Source organism: Protopterus annectens, chromosome 1.part1 (genome assembly GCF_019279795.1).
Source record: "Protopterus annectens isolate FY-2018-M chromosome 1.part1, PAN1.0, whole genome shotgun sequence".
Taxonomy (NCBI): Eukaryota; Metazoa; Chordata; order Ceratodontiformes; family Protopteridae; genus Protopterus; species Protopterus annectens.
The window spans coordinates 996563551-996583201 of NC_056726.1; the positions used below are offsets into that span (position 1 = coordinate 996563551).

A 19651-nucleotide genomic window follows, 5' to 3' on the forward strand; every position below is an offset into this window, starting at 1 on the left:
TGACGCACTGACGTCAGGGAAGAGGCGACAGCAACAGATGCCGGACCAAGACTTTGGAACTTGGGCTGACTGTGGGTCGCCTGCCAGCAGGATAACCCAAGTGTAATGACTGCAACAGTGAAACTCGAACATCCATCAGTTAAAATGGGAAAGGAGAATGTTAGCACAGATGGGCATCAGCAACGTGTTATAAACAAAAAAAAAAAAAGGAATGAGACACCCTGACCTAAACTGACTCCAAGACAGCACTCAAGTGTGCAGCAAATTAATTTGGATGTGTACCAGCAGAGTCCCCCCCAACATCCTATCATGTTCAGACATGTATCTATCAACCACACATTTATATCATAAATGGACAGACACATACACACGAATCAGGTGCTCCTCAAAAGGAAGGTGCTGAAGACTATGGCTTTATGGCCATAAGTGGGGGTTCATTCAAGTTGGCAAAGTGAAAATGAATGAAAACTTTAGCATTTTCTTAGAATTACAAGACTAATAATTTCTGAGCCAAATATACATAACACTCAATGTCCTGTTCATCTTCTCTGCCCAGGTAAGAGATAAGATAGATCAAACCACCATGATGCAAGCTCTGTATTCCAGTACAGGCCCACAACCCCAATTAATCGCTACTATGGTATTTAATGTGTTTAACAAGTTTACAAGTTTACACCACTTCTCTGAAAGACAAAGAGCAATCATTCAAATATTTCATTTCTTCCCCAAATTACACTTTTTGGCAATCAAGTCCTTCCTCAGGCCAGAGACAACAATGGAAGTGGCATTGTAACCTGGAACAGTTGGGCATACCAAATGAGCAGGCATTCGACATTCTACATTATTATTTCAGTAGTTAACTTAAAAATATATGCAGCAGCAAATATTGGCCTCCATTATGGTACCGCAGGAATCTCTCCTCATGCACACCACATCTGGAAAACTGACTCCATCCATGATGACAGAACTAGGTCAGTTCAAGGCAGTAGACTGCTGTAGGACCACACACTATAGTATTAGTTAACAGCACGAGTCATACTGAGAAGTCCTGAAAGCATGACATAAAAATAAAATGATAAAATGCAGCAACTTATTTCAGAACATAAAACCCTGAAAGCTCTAAGGAAGTACAGCTGCATGGAGGTTGATTAAGGCCTGTAACAAATGCAGTGACAAACAGCTGGAGGCCAGACAACTATGCCCACATCTTTGATGGTAACTTAGCCCTGCGTAATGGTTAATCCTGTATACTAGGACATAAAAACTCTGAACTGTGGCCTCTGAAGCTATCAGTTTCTTTCTTTGAATGCAGCAACCCAAAAAGTGCATACATTCACATTCACTCCACTTACATGACACTGCATTTTTTTTTTTTTAAGTTGTTGGACTTTTCTTATGGAGACACAGATGTTTGCCATGCCTTTGGACACGTCTCAGTTTTTACAACAGCTTGACTCCAGAATAGAAAAAAGGACCAGTTAATTCAATGACATGCATAGATTCTGGGAAAACTCTGCTGGCTGCTTGCAGAATCATATATGAGCAACCCAAAGCAACAAGAAAGATTACAGAACACCCTGTGAAAACATTTCTGGTCACAGACAAAAATACAGACATCAGTGTAACTGTTCCAGTAAAAAGGACAGAAAGATTATAAACAACTTTCCGGCTGGAAGCCGAAAGTTCAAGCAATGAGATCCCTGGAGAGTACAGCAGACAAGCAGATAGGCCTCCTCACCAAGCTCTTCTAATGTCATTACCTACTACATCTTCTGCATCATTACAGACTACACAAAACATTTACACAGTACACAAAATACTGATGAATCTGTAACATTAACAAATGGAAGCTCAACTAAGTGTGTCAAGTGCTTGTCTACCTATCATTTTACAGGTATCCAGACTGAAGCAATACTAAACAGACAAAGACAAAAGGAAGAAAAAAACATCAATCACAACTTTGTGGCACAGTGGGATAAAGCCCTGACTAAGATTTGGGTAATCCGGGTTCGGCTATCTACTAGTTCAGGAGAAGAGTCAGGAAAAAGAGAGCGTGAGTGACAGTGCTATGATTGACTTGCCCATCCTGTGGAGAAGGAGACGGTGGTGGTCATGGTCAATCCCATTGTTCCCACGCAAGTGGAGGCTTGGATATTCTAATCACACAAAGTGGAGGATGTAGGCTTGGTGATCCCAAGCAAGACATAGTAGCTCTCATGGGGGGGGGAGATAGCAAGCACAACACTGGGCCATATCATAAGAAGCCACTGTAGTAAAGCTGGTGCTCATACTGGCCACCAGGGAGTGGAATTGGGACCAAATCAAAACTCCCCTCATGGCTGCCTGTATGACAGCCATTCCATGGGACTGTACTCAAGCAATGATAATAATAAATGAGCAGTGGTGAAAATATAACACTACAAAGAAAAGAAAATCGAACAGTAATACAAATGATTAACAATACTATCAATCACGTTGGTCATAAATTATTTCAGTTTATTAACCTATTCACACAATCCTCAAAGCACAGCATGGCTGTTTCTATTGCAACTAAAATCAACCAACAAATATTTTGGACATTGAACCAGACTCTCCTACTGCCATCTTACTTGGTATGATAACGCAGTATGGTACAGTCATACCTCAAGCTAAATGCGTAAGTCTGAACAGCAAAAAGTACAGCAGCATCTTTCCGCAGAAAAACAAGAAAGGGATGCAAGAAAAAAAATTCTGACAATACAATATTCGGAAGCCCTTCGAATGCATGGTTTAACAGCTTTGTGCAACAGGTATCTAAATATGCAGCTCACTCCATTAACAGCTCAGCAATGAAATACTTGATACTGCAGACGGAGTTTATCAAACACATGCTTGGATAAACATTGTTAAAAATGAACATGCTAAGTAGCTACATATCAAACAGTTACTACACTGTTCTGGCCGAATGATATTCTGCCTAAACTTCACAGCAAAAGACATCCCTAATGCAGATAAAACTGGTGTATTTACCGTGCTTATCCAGACCGCGATCATGCACCCCGTAATGTTGATCTTGAAGGAAGAAAAAGCTCAAAGAACAGTGTATCCACACGCTGATGCACCAATGTGACTGACTAGAAATGAAAGAAAAGAAAGGCATTATTCACTAAGAGTAGTCAACAGTCAAAATGTCTGCCCAAAAACCTTAACACTCATCATGAGCTGCATACAGAGTCTACCAAAATGTGGAAGACAGAACTGTGCTTCAAAAGGTATAGTGTCACATCCATATCCTGATCATCTACTGCAAAGTGCAGTACCATCTTACAATCAACTATACTTTTTTTTTTTTTTTTTTTTTTAGCAGGTATACCTACTAGACAAAGTCCCTTTTCAGGGGCGAACTGGGATCAATGTTTACTTAACTGACGTGGTCAGAATCACACACTGGGCAAATGGAGACTATAGGACTCAAACCCATGACAACTACAGGGTCCAAAGTCTAGCTGCACACAGTCTCAAATCCAAATCTCTGTTCCTACTAACACACTGTAATTACTTCTCGGCCAAAGAAAACAAGCAATGAGATGCTCAAAGACAGGAACACTGTTACATCTCACAAAGCATATAACGCTGAAGCAACCTAAAAGGTTGCCATAAAGGATATCATATGTTTGTGTAATGTGGAAGGTCTCTTAAATGTGCAATAACCAGAAAACAGTTTAAAACAATTTTCTGTAAAATAGAGTACTAAATGCTGTGCAGAAAATGCACCTCTAAACAGCACTAGTTAATTTTTTTTAGCAAATTTATCCATTAACACAAGAGATGATTAACAAAATGCTTCACATTATCCCCAAAAATTCCCACCATCTTCATTAACAACCTCCTGCCTATTCAAAATAAACTTGAGCCTTCCAATTTTCAGTGCGTAAAGTCACAAAGCGAATCACTAAATAGATCGTCACTATGTTCAAGGAAGCAAGACTCACATAATGCTAACACAATCTGTAACATTACAAGATCCAAGAAAACTACCTAGAACTGCTAACAAGGTAAAATTTGGCTACTGATACAGACTATGTTCTTAGATAAATATAGACAGTTCCAGAAAAGCATGCAGCGCCATGATCACAAGAACAGTATTCCAAGTGCATGGGGCTGGGGCATTATCTATACCCCCCCACACACACACACACACCTAGGGCCAGCAGATAGTAGAGTAGACCTCAACGGCGGGATGCTCGGTGGGCATCCCAGTGGTATAGAACATGCAGTGTAGAAGGGATAATACCTTCATTAATCTGGCAGGGGGAAGTAATGTGTGGGTGCTGTTTTCAGTGTACATCAGTAACTACAACCTGTAGAAAAGTACAGTTGTGTACACTTACCATAAAAGATGTTACAGTGTATTCACTGTTGCAATCATCACATTTGGTTTATCTGCCTGCAGGTAGCCCTCAGCTGGCCGGAATACCAGAGTCTTGGGATTTCTGCATCAGATGCTGTCGCTTCTTCCATGACGTCACGTCGTCAGGGGTATAAAACATGCAGCCGACACCATTACATCAGTTTTACTTGCCCCAGATGTCAGGTGACACCAAAATATGAAGCAATTATATGGTGTGGAACACCCCCAGCAAAAATCAAATACACATAGTGTAAGATATGCCAAAGCAAAAAGGATCACTGAAAGCAAAGACAGAGGGCTGGAGGGAGGGTAACCAGGACTGCAACAGTGAATACACTTGAACATCTACATTTACGGTAAGTGTACACAATTGTACTATGTTCTTCATGTTTCACTGTTGCAGTCATCACATTTGGGTTGAATCCCAAAGCTAAAGAAGGGTGGAGGTAGATTAAGAACCATTAGGCCTGCCAATCAGGCCCTGTAAGACTGCTGTGGCAAATCCAGCTCTGGATTTAGAAAAGATAGGCAAGTGGTAATGCTTGGTGAAAGTGTGCACCGAGCTCCAGGTTGCAGCCTCCAGACTGTCCCTGGAAGGGACTCCTCTGAGAAATGCAGTAGAGGTAGATGTAGCCGTAGTGGAACGTGTTCTTATCCCCTGTGGGGTAGGTTTTCCATGGTGCTTGTAGCAGAAATGGATGCAGTGTGCTCTCCATTTAGATATGGTTTGCTTTGAAATGGCCGTCCTCTCTGCCCCTGCAGCAAAGCTGACTAGCAGCTGGTCAGATTTTCTGAGAGGCTTAGTACTGTCCAAATAGAATCTAACCTGTCTGTGCACGGCTAGAGAATACAGTATCCTTTCCCCTTTATTTTGAGGATTAGGGGAAAAGAAGTAGGCAAATTAATGGACTGGTTTAAAGCTACACTAGGCACCACTTTGGGCATAAAAGATGGGTTAGTCCTGAGGGAAACACGGTCCGCATGGAAGATAATGAAAGGTTCCACTACCATAAGGGTCTGCAGTTCAGACACTCTTCTTGCTGAAGTAATGTTTAGAAGTAAAGCTGTTTTCCATGAGAGGAATTTCAACTCAGCTTTAGCAGCCGGTTCAAAGGGGGGAAGTGTAAGTTTTTCCACTACAAAGTTAAGGTCCCAGGATGGAGTGGGAGCTCTTTTGGGAGGGGGGGGTCTTAACTTTTTGGTCCCTACAAGGAACTGTTTTACCTGAGGATGAGAGAAGAGGGGTGGCTCAGTATTATAATCAGATGAGATGGCAGAGGCATGAATCGTAACTGAAGAGAGGGATAGGCCCTTGTGGAGCATTTCTGTTAAGTAATCTAGTATATGAGGTAAGCTGGGCACAGTTGTGGCTATCCCTTGAGACTGGCTCCAGGAATAGTATCTTTTCCACATTTCTGAAAAGGATTTTCCAGTACTAGGCCTCCTTGCTTCAAGAATGACATCCAGCACCTGCTTACTGAGGGTTGCTAGAGGTGAGTTCAGGGGATTAGCCAGGCTGCAAGGTTCAGGGTCTGAAGCAGAAGGTGCAGAATTTGGCCCCCCTACTGGGACAACAGGGAAGGGGTCTGATGCAGGTGCCATGGTTGTAGCACTGTCAGACTGCGTAAAAGAGGATACCAGTGCTGGCGTGCCCAGTCTGGTATAATCAGGATTGTCCTTGGCTTGTCCTGTTTGATCTTTAGTAGAACCTTCAAGAGGAGAGGCAGACAGGGAAAGGCATAGACTGAGAGGCTTTCCCAGGAAAAGAACAGGGCATCCACCTTCCAAGCATGGCTGTGGGGAGTTCTGGTGCAGTATTTGTTCAATTGATAGTTCTGAGGGGGAGCAAACAGGTCCACCTCTGGTGATCACCATCTGGTCCCCAAAAGCTTGAATATTTTGGGTTCCAGTTTCCATTCATGTGGGTCCATGAGATTTCTGCTTAAGTCGTCTGAAGAGAATTTAGTTTGCCTGGCAGGAATTGAGCTTGTAGGTGCACTTGGTTGCTCAAGGCTGTGCTCCACAGAGCCATGGCTGGTCTGCAGAGTGGGTATGAATGTGCTCCCCCCTGCTTGTTAATGTACCACATACAACTGTGGTGTTGTCTGTCTTTACCAATAGCTGTCCTGGAAGAATAAGGCCTTTGAAGGCTGTCAGAGCATTCTGTACAGCTAACATTTCTTTTTGATTGACATGCAGGTGCATCTGCTTTGGGTTACATTTGCCCTGAATGCACTGCCCTACCATGTGAGCCCCCCAAGCATACTAGGAGGAGTCTGTTAGGGTTTGGGCAGCAGGGGGTAGAGTGGAAGAGAGTCCCCTGTTGTGGCTGCAGGCCTCTGCCCACCAAAGGAACTCTGCCCTTAGACACGGAATGATAGGAATTATTGTTTCCAGGTCCTGAGAATGTTGCCACCATAGACCTTTTAAATATCATTGAAGTTTCCTGATATGCAATCTTGCATATGGAATTAATAGAATGCAAGAGGCCATGAACCCCAGAGCTTGCAGTATTTTCGTTGCAGATACTTCAACCTACTAGCCACAAAAACTTGGGTGAGTTGTCAAATAAACTTGTTTCTCTGGAGTAAGAAATACCATCTGGGAAGTTGTGTTCAAGCTTGCTCCCAGGAATACAATCTGTTGGCAGGGTACTAGGTGTGATTTATTTTCATTTATGGTGTACCCCAGTGAAGTTAGAAGTCTCTTTACAAATGCCAGGAGCTGTAGTAGCAAGTCCTGACTTTCCGCCTGAATCAGGCAATCGTCCAAGTAATGGGCTAAATTTGAATACTTCTCTGCCTGCAAAAAGCAATGGAGGGAGCTTGGCACTTTGTGAATACTCTTGGCGCAGTAGATAAGCCAAAGGGAAGTGCAGAGAACTGATGGTGCATAGAACCTGCCCTGAAGTGAAGGTATTTCCTGCAAGATTCCCTTATGCGGATGTGCAGGTAAGCTTCTTTTAAGTCTAGGGTTCCCAGACAGGCATCCTTGGCTAGCACAGGAAGCAGCTGTTGGAGAGTCAGCATTTTGAATTTTGGAATCACCAGAAAGGTGTTGAGAATAGATAAACCCAGGATAGGACGTCAGGAGTTTTCTTTTCTGGGAACCAGGAACAGTCTTGAATAAAAGCCTTATCCCCTTTGTTCTTCTGGGACAGGTTGAATAGTCCTAAGGCTGAGGAGAGAAAGTACTTGCATTTGGTCCTCCACCCACTGGTTTGTTGGGAGGTCTGGCCATCCACCTAGGGTTGGGAGTGAGTAGAAGTGGAATCAGTATCCTAGGGAAACCATGTTTAAAACCCATTTGTCTTGGGTAATGTATTCCCAGTTTTTTGCATGCAGGGCGAGTTTTCCTCCTAAAGGTGCAAATACTTGAGCAAGGCTTGGGGGAGTTAAGGATAAGTCATTCTGCATGTTTACCATAGGGGGGTGGGCTTACTACTCCCTGTTTTGGGCATGGGAGCACCTCACTGCATAGATCTGTGCAAAACCGGAGACTAAAGTCTTGGGGGTCTGCTGCCCCTGGGTTGGGACTGAGAAGGCCTGAAAGGGACTGGAAAGAAAGTACATTTGTGCACACTTACCATAAATGTAGATGTTAGAGTGTATTCACTGTTGCAGTCATTACATTTGGGTAATCTGCTGGCAGGTTGCCCTCAGTCGGCCTGATTAACGAAGTCTTGGGTCCTGCGTCGGTTGTTGTCCCTTCTTCCATGACGTCAGGTCGTCAGGCGTATCAAACATGCATCCGACGCCATTACATCAGTTTTTCTTGCCCCAGATGTCAGGTGCCCTCCTAATTTATTATTATTTATTGTTTTATTTTACATTTGTTGACCAAGTTAGTCTAACTGGATACATGTCCATTTTCAGTACAGGCCCGGGGAGATACGCTCCAAGACAGAACAATGAAAACAACACATAACAAATAAGCAACAGTAAGCAAGAATCATATTTACAATGCATATTACAGGTTAACACAGAAAATTCAGTGTTGACAACATCCTGGCAGTACAGAATGCAGGCATGATATAGCATACGGGTACAATATATAATATTCTAGAGGGAGACAGTAATTGTGGTCAATAAGGAAGGAAGAACAGTTTATGAGTCAAAAGGGTAGGTACAGCCAAGTTTGAAGAGACACATGACTAGTCAGGTTTAGTACAGGGGCATAATCAGTGTGTTCTGAGGAACAGTTTCAATTTGTTTTTGAAGAGTGACAGTGAGGGAAGTGAGGAAAGTTCATTGGGGAGAAGATTCCAGGCTTTTCCAACAGTATTAGCGAAGAGAGAGTCGCCAGCCTTGTTGTTCTGTTTGGAGGTATGTACTAGAAGTTTGTGAGATGACCTTAAGGACTTCAGATTTTTATAGGGGGTGATGACGGTGGATAGAATAGGTGTATTGGAAGGTTTATTAAGAGTGTTATAGGCTATGGATAGTTGGAATTTAATCAGGTTTTGTAGATCAAGCCATCCCAGCTGCTTTAAATTAATGCAATGGTGGGTTCTAAATCGGTTGCCTGTAGCAAATCTGGCAATGTTATTGTAGGACATTTCCAATTTGCTGAGGTTATTTTTAGATAGTGTAGTAAAAATGGGCGAGGCATAAAGAAGTGAAGAGATTAGATGACTGCGAACTATAGTGGTTTTAGCTGTAGGTAAAAGGAAGATTTTAACCCTACAGAGAGCCAAATTTTTTGTTGACAGTTTTTATAGTATTGTTGATATGGATATCAAAGTTCAGATTGCTGTCAATGGCAATACCCAGTAGTTTGGTGGTTGGGTCTGGTGATACATAATAGTTTTATTGGTGGAGATAACAGAGAAATCAAAAGGAGAGGACTTGCGAGTAGGAGAGAAAAGGAGGAGTTTCGTTTTTTGGGGGTTTAGGAGAAGGCACCACTGTGTGAAAGTACAGTTGTGTACACTTACCATAAATGTAGATGTTCCAGTGTATTCACTGTTGCAGTCATTACATTTGGGGTAATTCTGCTGCCAGATTGCCCTCAGTCAGCCTGAATTCCAAAGTCTTGGGTCCTGCGTCGGCCCTTCCCTGAAGTCAGGTCGCAAGGATATAAAAGAAGCGGCCGATGCAATTTTCTTCAGTTTTTCTTGCCTCAGATGTCAGGTGCCCCCTAAAGGGTAGTCAAAATTTATATATATATATATATATATATATATATATATATATATATATATATATATATATATATATATATATATATGTATATAAATCAGAGAAGGAAAGTACTTGGACTGCAATAGTGAATACACTCGAACATCTACATTTAGAGTAAGTGTACACAAAGTACAGTTGTGTACCTACCATAAATGTAGATGTTAGTGTGTATTCATTGTTGCAGTCATTACAATTGGGTTATCCTGCTGGCAAGCTACCCGCAGTCAGCCTGAGTTCCAAAGTCTAGGACCGGCGTTGGTTGCTGTCACCTCCTCCCTGACGTCAGTACGCAAGGGGTATAAAAGATGCAGCCGACGCCATTTTCTTCAGTTTTTCTTGCCCCCGATGTCAGGTGCCCCTAAAATGGTAGGGTAAATTATGCCAATAAGCATGCATGCAGAAAAAAAACTTCTCCATCTACAAGCAAATACGCCACATAGGTTGTATAGAATTGAGAAGGACAGAATTCCCAGCAAAGAAAAAGGGGGATGGTGGGAGGGTAACCTGGACTGCAACAGTGAATACACTCGAACATCTACATTTATGGTAGGGACACAACTGTACTATGTTCATCGTGTTTCACTGTTGCAGTCATTACAATTGGGTTGAATCCCAAAGCTAAGGTTGGGAGGCTGGTGCTAAATAGGATTAGGAGAGGCTATCAACCCCTGCAGAACTGCAGTGGCAAAGCCTGCCCTGGATTTCGAGTAGAGAGGTAAGTGATGGTGCTTTGTAAAAGTATGCACTGAACTCCAAGTTGCAGCCTCTAAGATGTCTTTGGTTGGTACTTCGCTGAGGAAGGCTGCTGAAGTGGCTGCTGCTCTGGTTGAATGTGGCCTAATGCCCTTAGGCACTGATTTCCCATGCTGTGAGTAGCACAAATGAATGCAGTGGCCTACCCACTTTGAAATAGTCTGCTTTGAGACAGGCTTTCCTTGTGATCCTGCAGCATATGCCAGTAGAAGTTGTTCAGTCTTTCTGAAAGCTTTGGTTCTGTCCAAGTACAAGCGTAGCTGCCTGTGAACGTCCAAAGAATGCAGAATTCTCTCCCCCTTATTTTGTGGGTTTAGATAAAAGGTAGGCAAATTAATTGTTTGGTTAAGAGCCACACTGGACACTACCTTAGGCATTAATGTAGAGTTTGTCCTCAGAGAAACCCTGTCAGTATGGAAAATGATAAAAGGTTCCACAGCCATGAGTGCCTGTAACTGTGAGACTCGTCTAGCGGAGGTTATTGCTAGGAGCAGAGCTGTTTTCCAGGATAAGAATTTTATATCAGCTGCAGAGGCTGGCTCAAACGGAGGCAGTGTGAGTTTTTCCAAGACATAGTTGAGGTCCCCATGCAGGTATTGGTGCTCTCCTTTTTGGCCCCTCTGAGGTACTGCCTTAGTAATGGATGAGAAAAAATAGGTGGTTCTGTATTGTAATGAGCTGAAATGGTAGAGGCATGAATTTTAATTGATGAAAAGGAAAGGCCTTTATCAAGCATCTCAGTTAAGTATTGCAAAATCTGAGGAATATTTGGAACAATCGTGGCAATACCTTGTGCCTGGTTCCAAGCACAGAATCTCTTCCATTTTTCTGCATAACATTTTCCGGTGCTAGGCCTCCTGGCCTCCAAAATAACATCCATCACTGCTTTAGACAGAGGTGTGTCTTGAATGGCTACATTATCCACCATGCTGCCAAGTTTAAAGTCCTGAGTTGGCTGTGCAGTATCTGACTGTCTTGTTGGGTCAATAAGTGAGGAATATGCGGTAATGTCCAAGCTGGGCATTCAGACAAGCTCTTTAGGATTGGGTACCAGTGCTGGCGGGGCCAGTCTGGGGCAATCAGTATCATTTTTGGTTTCTGTTGTCTGACCTTGAGGAGTACCTTGGGGAGAAGAGGCAGAGGAGGAAAGGCATATACTGTTAGATTTTCCCCAACTGAAAGATAGAGCATCCACTTTCCATGCTTGCTTGTGATAAGTCCTTGTGCAGAATCTCTGTAGTTGGTAGCTGTGAGGGGAGGCAAACAGGTCTATGTCCGGCCATCACCAGGTCCTTATTATCATGCTGAAGACTCGTGGATCCAGTTTTCACTCGTGGGGATCCATTAGGTTTCTACTTAGTTCGTCTGCCAGAGTTATTTGTCCTTCCTGGCAGGAATTATGCTTGCAGATGTACTTGGTAAGTCAATGCTGTGTCCTACAAGTTCATGGCTAGCCTGCAGAGGGGGTAGGAATGTGTGCCTCCCTACTTGTTTATGTACCACATGACTGTAGTATTGTCCGTCCTTATCAGTAGTTGCCCTGGATGAAGTAGATCCTTGAAGGTTGTCCTGGATGAAGTAGACCCTTGAAGGCCGTCAGGGCATTCTGAAGAGCTAGCATCTCTTTTTGATTGATATGTAGATGCATTTGACTTGCGGACCGTGTGCCCTGAATACATCTTCCTGCCATATGGGGCCCCCAGGCATAATCTGATGCATCTGTTGTCAATGTCTGCCTGGCTGTGGGTAAGGTGAATGGCTGTCCCGTGTTGTGGTGACAGGCTTTGCCCACCATCGAAACTACTGTTGCAGGCAGGGAATGAGGGTAATTATTGTTTCCAGGCTGTGGCAATGTTGAGTCCAAACACTTTTTAGATACCATTGAAGTTTCCTCATATGCAGTCTTGCATATGGAATTAGCATAATGCAGGCTGCCATGAAACCCAAGCCCTGCAGAATTTTTCTTGCAGATAACTGGGTCTTTGTTGCCAACATTTTGAAATAAGTAGTCAGTTGTCTGTGTTTGTCAGGCGTGAGATAAGCCATCTGGGCAGTTGTATTTAAGCTTGCACACAGGAATATTATCTCTTGAGAGGGTATGAGTTTTGATTTCTTTTCATTTACTGTGTACCCTAGACCTGTTAGTAACCTTTTTACAAACGCCAGATGCTGTAGTAGAATGTCCTTGTTCTCTGCTTGAATAAGGCAGTCGTCCAAGTAAGGATATATTTCTATTCCTCTTTGTCTGCAAAATGCAATTACTGGTGCCAGGCATTTTGTGAAGACCCTGGGCGCAGTAGATAAGCCAAAGGGCAGTGCAGAGAATTGGTAGTGCATTGAGCCAGCCATAAATCTGAGGTATCTTCTGCATGACTGTCTGATTGGGACATGCAGGAATGCTTCTTTTAGGTCTAAAGTCACAAGCCAAGCCTTCATGCACAGCATGGGCAAAAGCTGCTGCAGAGTTAACATTTTGAATTTTGGAATATCCAGGAATATGTTTAGGACAGACAGGTCCAGTATTGGTCTCCAGGCTTTGTCCTTTCTGGGCACCAAGAATAGCCTTGAGTAGAATTGTAGTCCCTGCTCTTGCTGTGGTACTAGCTGAATGGCTCTCATGTCCATGAGGGGTGAAACTTGTTTTTGTGCCTCTGTCCATTAATTTCGTGGCAGGTCAGGCATACCGTTTGGTCTTGGCAGGGTGTGAAAGTGGAACCTGCAGCCTTATGATACCAATATTTAAGACCCATTTGTCCTGGGTGACCATGTGCCAATTTTGTGAAAAAAGTGCTAGTTTTCCCCCCAAAGGGGCTGCCAGAAGATAAGTGCTTGGTGCTAGTAGGAGAAAGTCATTGAGACTGTTTCCTGTACGGCTGCGAGTTTTCCTCTCCGCTTTTGGAGGTAGAAGCACCCCATTGTTTAGGCCTGTATGAGCCTTGGGGTTGTGATCTGCCTCTGGGGCGTCTGTATCTGCCTCTTTGTGGCCTGTCTGACACTGGAAAGGACCAATTCTTTGTCGGCCAGTTCTTGCTAAATCTGGGAGGCTGTACCTGCAAGAAATCATTGACTGTTTGAATAGACTTAGCTTTGTCCTCCATTTTCTTCAACACCTCTTCTGCTTTAACACCAAACAAGGTATCATGCTGTAATGGAGCATCTAATAGTTTTGCTTTAACATGATCAGGCAGATTCTGTTCTTTTAACCAAGCATGCCTCCTAATGACAGAACCTGTAACAGCGGCCCTGCAGGAGGCCTCTAGAGAATCAAAACCACATTGCAAAGTATGCTTTCCCACTTGTTCAGCTGCATGCAATAAATCCTGCATTTCTTTGTTTTCTGCACAGTCTGAATTTGTCTTTAAGCAGTGACATAAGATATTGCTGATATTTAAGAATATGAAACTGGCTATTTAAAGCTCTTACAGCCAAGGAAGCAGAAGTATAAATCTCTTTCCCCCATCTGTCCAGGGTCCTTGAATCCCTATCAGAGGGGATAGTGTTTTTTTGCAGTGGAAGCCTTGACCCCTTTGGGACCCTGAGAGATAGTTTCTGGGTCAGCAGCAGGGTTTTTATAAAGAAATTTATGTGAATCAGGAACCTTGTATTATCTGTCTGGCTTAACAGGAGCTGATGGTAAAGAGTCAGGAGACAGGCCGGAATATGAAAATACATCTACAATGTCTAAAACAGGAGGGATAGAAAGGGGCCTGTCCTGAGGTAATAAAACAAAGTCTGAGCCTTTTCTTGGATTCTGAGTAATCTTGGCTCTCCCAGTGGAAATGCTCCCTCATAGTATGCAGGGTCTCCCCAAAAGAATAATCCTCAGGAGGAGAGGCTGAAGGGATAGATTCTTCAGCATCAGAATCCTCATAGGGAGGAAGAGAATATTCCTGTTCAGTACAGTAATCCGAGGAATTGGAAACCTGATCTGAAGATTCATATTCTATCCCTTGCCTAGGCCTCTTATCAGGAGGGGGATGGGAACACCTGATCAAAGTAATTAGGTCTTCGGCCATTTTAAGCATCTGTTTTTTAGGCATGGTGGCCTGTCCAGGAGAATGCTGTAATTATTTCTTTGTCTTTAGAGCTGCTTTAGTCTTTGCCTTTAAAGCTGAAGATGGTTTCGCATACAACTGTGTAGGCCTCGATTCCCACAAGAAATACAACTGTTAACTTTTACTGACATCGGACTGGAGCAAGAAAAAGTTTCCCCAATGGGGTACTTAGCTTTATTGAAGACCTCGGATCTAAAATTCAAATTAAAAAATCTCAGGAGTCTGCCGACAGGCATTTGCGAACTGCTTTTGCTTTGGGCACCACGCGGCAAGAAAGACTGAAGAAAATGGCGTCGGCTGCATCTTGTATACCCCTGGTGCACTGACGTCAGGGAAGAGGCGACAGCAACTGACGCCGGACCAGGACTTTGGAATTCAGGCTGACTGCGGGTAGCCTGCCTGCAGGATAACCCAAGTGTAATGACTGCAACAGTGAAACACGATGAAAAATCACCCTCAGAAGCAGATGCCTGCTCAGCGGCTCCAGACCCATCTGAGGGAATAGTTTCAGAGTGTCCAATACCTTGAGTTTCCAGCGGCCTAGTCAGCTCCACGTGGGAGTCGGATGCGGCCTGTGGCTCTGAGGTAGCGGGCGCCCGGGGCTGCGAAAGCGCCTCACTGAGAATTGCCGAACCAGCGATAGGCCTAGCAGAAGCCTCGGTCGGTCTTGGACCTCAGGTGCCTGTCCTTTTCTTTTTCTTTGCGCTTTTTATAAACTCTGGTTGTCGGCTGTTCCGAAGGAATTATATAAAGTACAGTTGTGTACCTACCATAAATGCAGATGTTAGAGTGTATTCACTGTTGCAGTCATTACTCTTGGATTATCCTGCTGGCAGGCTACCCGCAGTCGGCCCAAATTCCAAAGTCTAGGTCCGGCGTCGGTTGCTGTCACCTCTTCCCTGACGTCAGTGTGCCAGGGGTATAAAAGATGCAGCAGACGCCATTTTCTTCGTTTTTTCTTGCCCCAGATGTCAGAAAGCCCCAAATTGGTAGGCTGAAAATTATGCCAATAAGTATGCATCCACAAAAAGAAACATTTCCTTCATCTACAAGCAAATACACCACATAGGTTGTATAGGACAGAGAAGTAGAGATAAGTCCCAGCAAAGAAAAAGGGGGATGGTGGGTGGGTAACCTGGTCTGCAACAGTGAATACACTCGAACATCTACATTTATGGAAGGTACACAACTGTACTATGTTCATCGTGTTTCACTGTTGCAGTCATTACTCTTGGGTTGAATTCCAAAGCTGAGGATGGCTGGCTGGGCTACATAGGATTAGGAGAGGCTATGAGGCCCTGCAGAACTGCAGTGGCAAAGCCTGCTCTGGATTTAGAGTAAAGAGGTAAGTGGTAGTGCTTTGTAAAAGTGTGCACTGAACTCCAAGTTGCAGCCTCTAAGATGTCTTTGGTTGGTACTCCCCTGAGTAAGGCTGCTGAAGTGCCTGCTGCTCTGGTAGAATGAGGTCTAATGCCCTTAGGCACTGATTTGCCATGTTGAGAATAGCAGAAACGGATGAAATGGCCTATCCATTTAGAAATAGTCTGACCGCCTTTCCTTGTGATCCTGCAGCATATGACACTAAAAGTTGCTCAGTCTTTCTGAAAGCTTTAGTTCTGTCCAAGTAGAAGCGTAGCTGCCTGTGTATGTCCAAAGAATGCAGAATTTTCTCACCCTTGTTCTATGGGTTTGGATAAAAAGGTAGGTAAGTGAATGGCTTGGTTGAGGGCCACACTAGACACCACCTTAGGCATAAAGGTTGGGTTTGTCTTCAGAGAAACCCTGTCTAGATGAAAAATGATAAAAGGTTCCACAGCCATGAGTGCTTGCAACTCCGAGACTCGTCTTGCAGAGGTTATTTTTAGGAGCAAATCTGTTTTCCAGGATAAGAATTTTATATCCGCTGTTGAGGCTGGCTCAAACGGAGGCAGTGTGAGTTTTACCAAGATATAATTGAGGTCCCAGGCTGGAAATGGCGCTCTCCTTGGAGGCCTGATGTTTTTGGCCCCTCTGAAGTACTGCCTTATTAAAGGATGAGAAAAGATAGGTGGTTCCATGTTGTAATGGGCTGAAATGGCAGAGGCATGAATCTTAATTGATGAAAAAGAAAGGCCTTTGTCCAGCATCTCAGTTAGGTATTGTAAAATCTGAGGGATATTTGGAACATACATGTCAATGCCTTGTTCCTGGTTCCAAGCACAGAATCTCTTCCATTTTTCTGCATAAGATTTTCTGGTACTGGGCCTCCTGGCCTCCAAGATAACATCTATAACAGCTTTTGAAAGAGGAGTGTTCTGAATGGCTACATTATCCGCCATGCTGCCGGATTTAAGGTCCTGAGTTGGCTGTGCAGGATCCAATTGTTTTGTTGGGTCAGCAGGTGAGACGTCTGAGGCAATAGCCATGCTGGACCTTGAGACGAGCTCTTTAGGATTGGGTACCAGTGCTGGCGTGGCCAGTCTGGTGCAATCAGTATCATTTTTGGCTTCTTTTGTCTGACCTTTAGGAGTACCCCGAGAAGGAGAGGCAGTGGAGGAAAGGCATATACTGTTAGATTTTTCCAGCAGAAGGATAGGGCGCGTCCACTCTCCATGCTTGTTTGTGATAAATCCTTGTGCAAAGTCTCTGTAATTGGCAGTTGTGAGGGGAGGCAAATAGATCTATGTCTGGGCATCCCCATTTCCTTGTTATCATGCTGAAGACTTGTGGATCCAGTTTCCACTCGTGGGGATCCATGAGGTTTCTGCTTAGTTCGTCTGCCAGGGTATTTGTTTTTCCTGGCAGGAATTGTGCTTGCAGGTGAACTTGATAAGTCAATGCTGTGTCCCATAAGGTCATTGCTCATCTGCAGAGGGGGTAGGAATGTGTACCTCCCTGCTTGTTTATGTATCACATGACCGTAGTATTGTCTGCCTTTATCAGTAGCTGTCCTGGATGAAGTAGATCCTTGAAAGCTGTCAGGGCATTCTGAACAGCTAGCATCTCTTTTTGATTGATGTAAAGATGCATCTGTCTGTCTTGCAGGCCATGTGCCCTGAATACATTTTCATGCCATATGGCCCCCCCGGCATAATCTGATGTATCCGTTATTAGTGTCTGTCTGGCTGTGGGTAAACTAAATGGCAGACCCTTGTTATGGTGACAGGCCCCTGCCCACCATCGAAACTCCTGTTGCAGGCAGGGAATGAGGGTAATTACTGTCTCCAGGCTGTGGCAATGCTGAGTCCAAACACTTTTTTGATACCATTGTAGTTTCCTCACATGCAGTCTGGTATATGGAATTAGTAGAATGCAGGATGCCATGAAACCCAAAGCCTGCAGGATTTTCCTTGCAGATAACTGGGTGTTTGTTGCCAATTTTTTGGAGTAAGAAGTCAGTTGTTTTTGTTTGTCTGGTGTGAGATAAGCCATCTGGGCAGTTGTATTTAAGCTTGCACCCAGGAATATTATCTCGAGAGGGCACTAGTTTTGATTTCTTTTTGTTTACTGTGTATCCTAGGCAAATTCGTATTTTTTTTTTTTTACAAACGCCAGATGCTTTAGCAGAATGTCTTTGTTCTCTGCTTGAATAAGGCAGTTGTCCAAGTAGGGATATATTTGAATTCCTCTGTCTGCAAAATGCAATTACTGGTGCCAGGCATTTCGTGAAGGCTCTGGGCGCAGTAGATAAGCCAAGGGGCAGTGCAGAGAATTGGTAGTGCATTGAGCCGGCTATGAATCTGAGGTATCTTCTGCAAGATTGTCTGATTGGGACATGCAGGTATGCCTCTTTTAGGTCCAAAGTTACGAGCCAAGCCTTCTTGCCCAGCATGGGCAGTAGCTGCTGAAGAGTCAACATCTTGAATTTTGGAACTTCCAGAAAAGTACAGTTTTGTACCTACCATAAATGTAGATGTTCGAGGATTCCATTGCTGCAGTCCTGACTATTGGGGTATAGTCCGCGTCCAGTCGGCCCGAATACCAGAGTATAAGGCGGACGTCGGTCAGGGCGCATTAGACTGACGTCAGTACGTCAGGGTACTAATGCGCATGACCGACGTCATATCCTCAGTCTTTTCTTGCCCCAGATGTCAGAAGACCCTAAAAAGACAAGTCCCAAAAAACCTGCACCAAAAACATGTACAATATATACAACAATATATACAAAAATATAAGCATGTAAACTCACCTACACAACCACCTCTAAATACAGAGGGGAAGGAGGGAGGGTAAATTGGACTGCAGCAATGGAATCCTCGAACATCTACATTTATGGTAGGTACAAAACTGTACTATGTTCTTCATCTTCCATTGCTGCAGTCCTGACTATTGGGTAGAATCCCAAAGCAGAGGTAAGGGAGGCTGGCAAATTATAAAGTAGTAGGAGCTGACAACATGCCTTGTAAAACAGCTGTGGCAAAACCAGCCCTAGACTTAGAGTAGATAGGAAGGTGATAATGCCTAGAGAAAGTATGCACTGAACTCCAAGTAGCTGCTTCCAGAATATCCTTAGTTGCCACCCCCCTTAGAAATGCTGTTGAAGTGGCAGTAGCCCTAGTGGAATGAGGCCTAATCCCAGCTGGAATCTCCTTGCCATGATGGGAATAACAAAATGCAATGCAAAAGCCAATCCACCTAGAAATAGTTTGTTTTGACACAGGCTTGCCCTGAGAACTCAAAGCAAAAGAAACAAACAACTGCTGAGACTGTCTAAAATCCTTAGTCCTGCTTAAATAATAACGCAATTGCCTGTGTACATCTAAAGTGTGCAAAATCTTTTCCCCTTTATTTTGAGGATCTGCAAAAAACGTGGGCAAATGAATAGTTTGGTTTAAAGCCACACTAGAAACCACCTTAGGCATAAAAGAAGGATTAGTACGTAATGATACCCTATCCTTATGGAAAATCAAAAAGGGCTCTACTGCCATAAGGGCCTGCAACTCAGACACCCTTCTTGCAGAAGTAATAGCCAACAGAAAAGCAGTCTTCCATGACAAATATTTCAATTCAGCAGTAGCTGCAGGCTCAAAAGGTTGTAGAGTAAGTTTTTCCAACACAAAATTGAGATCCCAAGCAGGAGTAGGAGCTCTACGTGGGGTCTTATATTCTTTGCCCCTCTAAGAAACTGCTTGAACAAAGGATGCGAAAACAAAGGTGGGTCACAATCATAGTGAGCTGAAATTGCTGCAGCATGAATCTTTATGGAAGAGAAGGACAAACCTTTGTCCAATAATTCAGTAAGATATTGAAGAGCCACACTCAAATTAGGCTCAGAAATCTCCAAATTCTTT

The 19651-nt window shown here is 43.7% G+C and overlaps 1 protein-coding gene across 6 annotated transcripts in view; it reads right to left on the minus strand.

Moving 5' to 3' along the window:
- The window catches only part of CNOT3 (CCR4-NOT transcription complex subunit 3), a 2226181-nt gene that overhangs the window by 1980781 nt on the left and 225749 nt on the right, over positions 1 to 19651 (minus strand). For all 6 annotated transcript variants that reach the window (XM_044079494.1, XM_044079487.1, XM_044079515.1 and 3 more), the window contains exon 2: positions 3010 to 3113. The gene's annotated coding sequence lies outside the window, so the exon portion shown is untranslated. The remainder of the gene's footprint in view (positions 1 to 3009; positions 3114 to 19651) is intronic.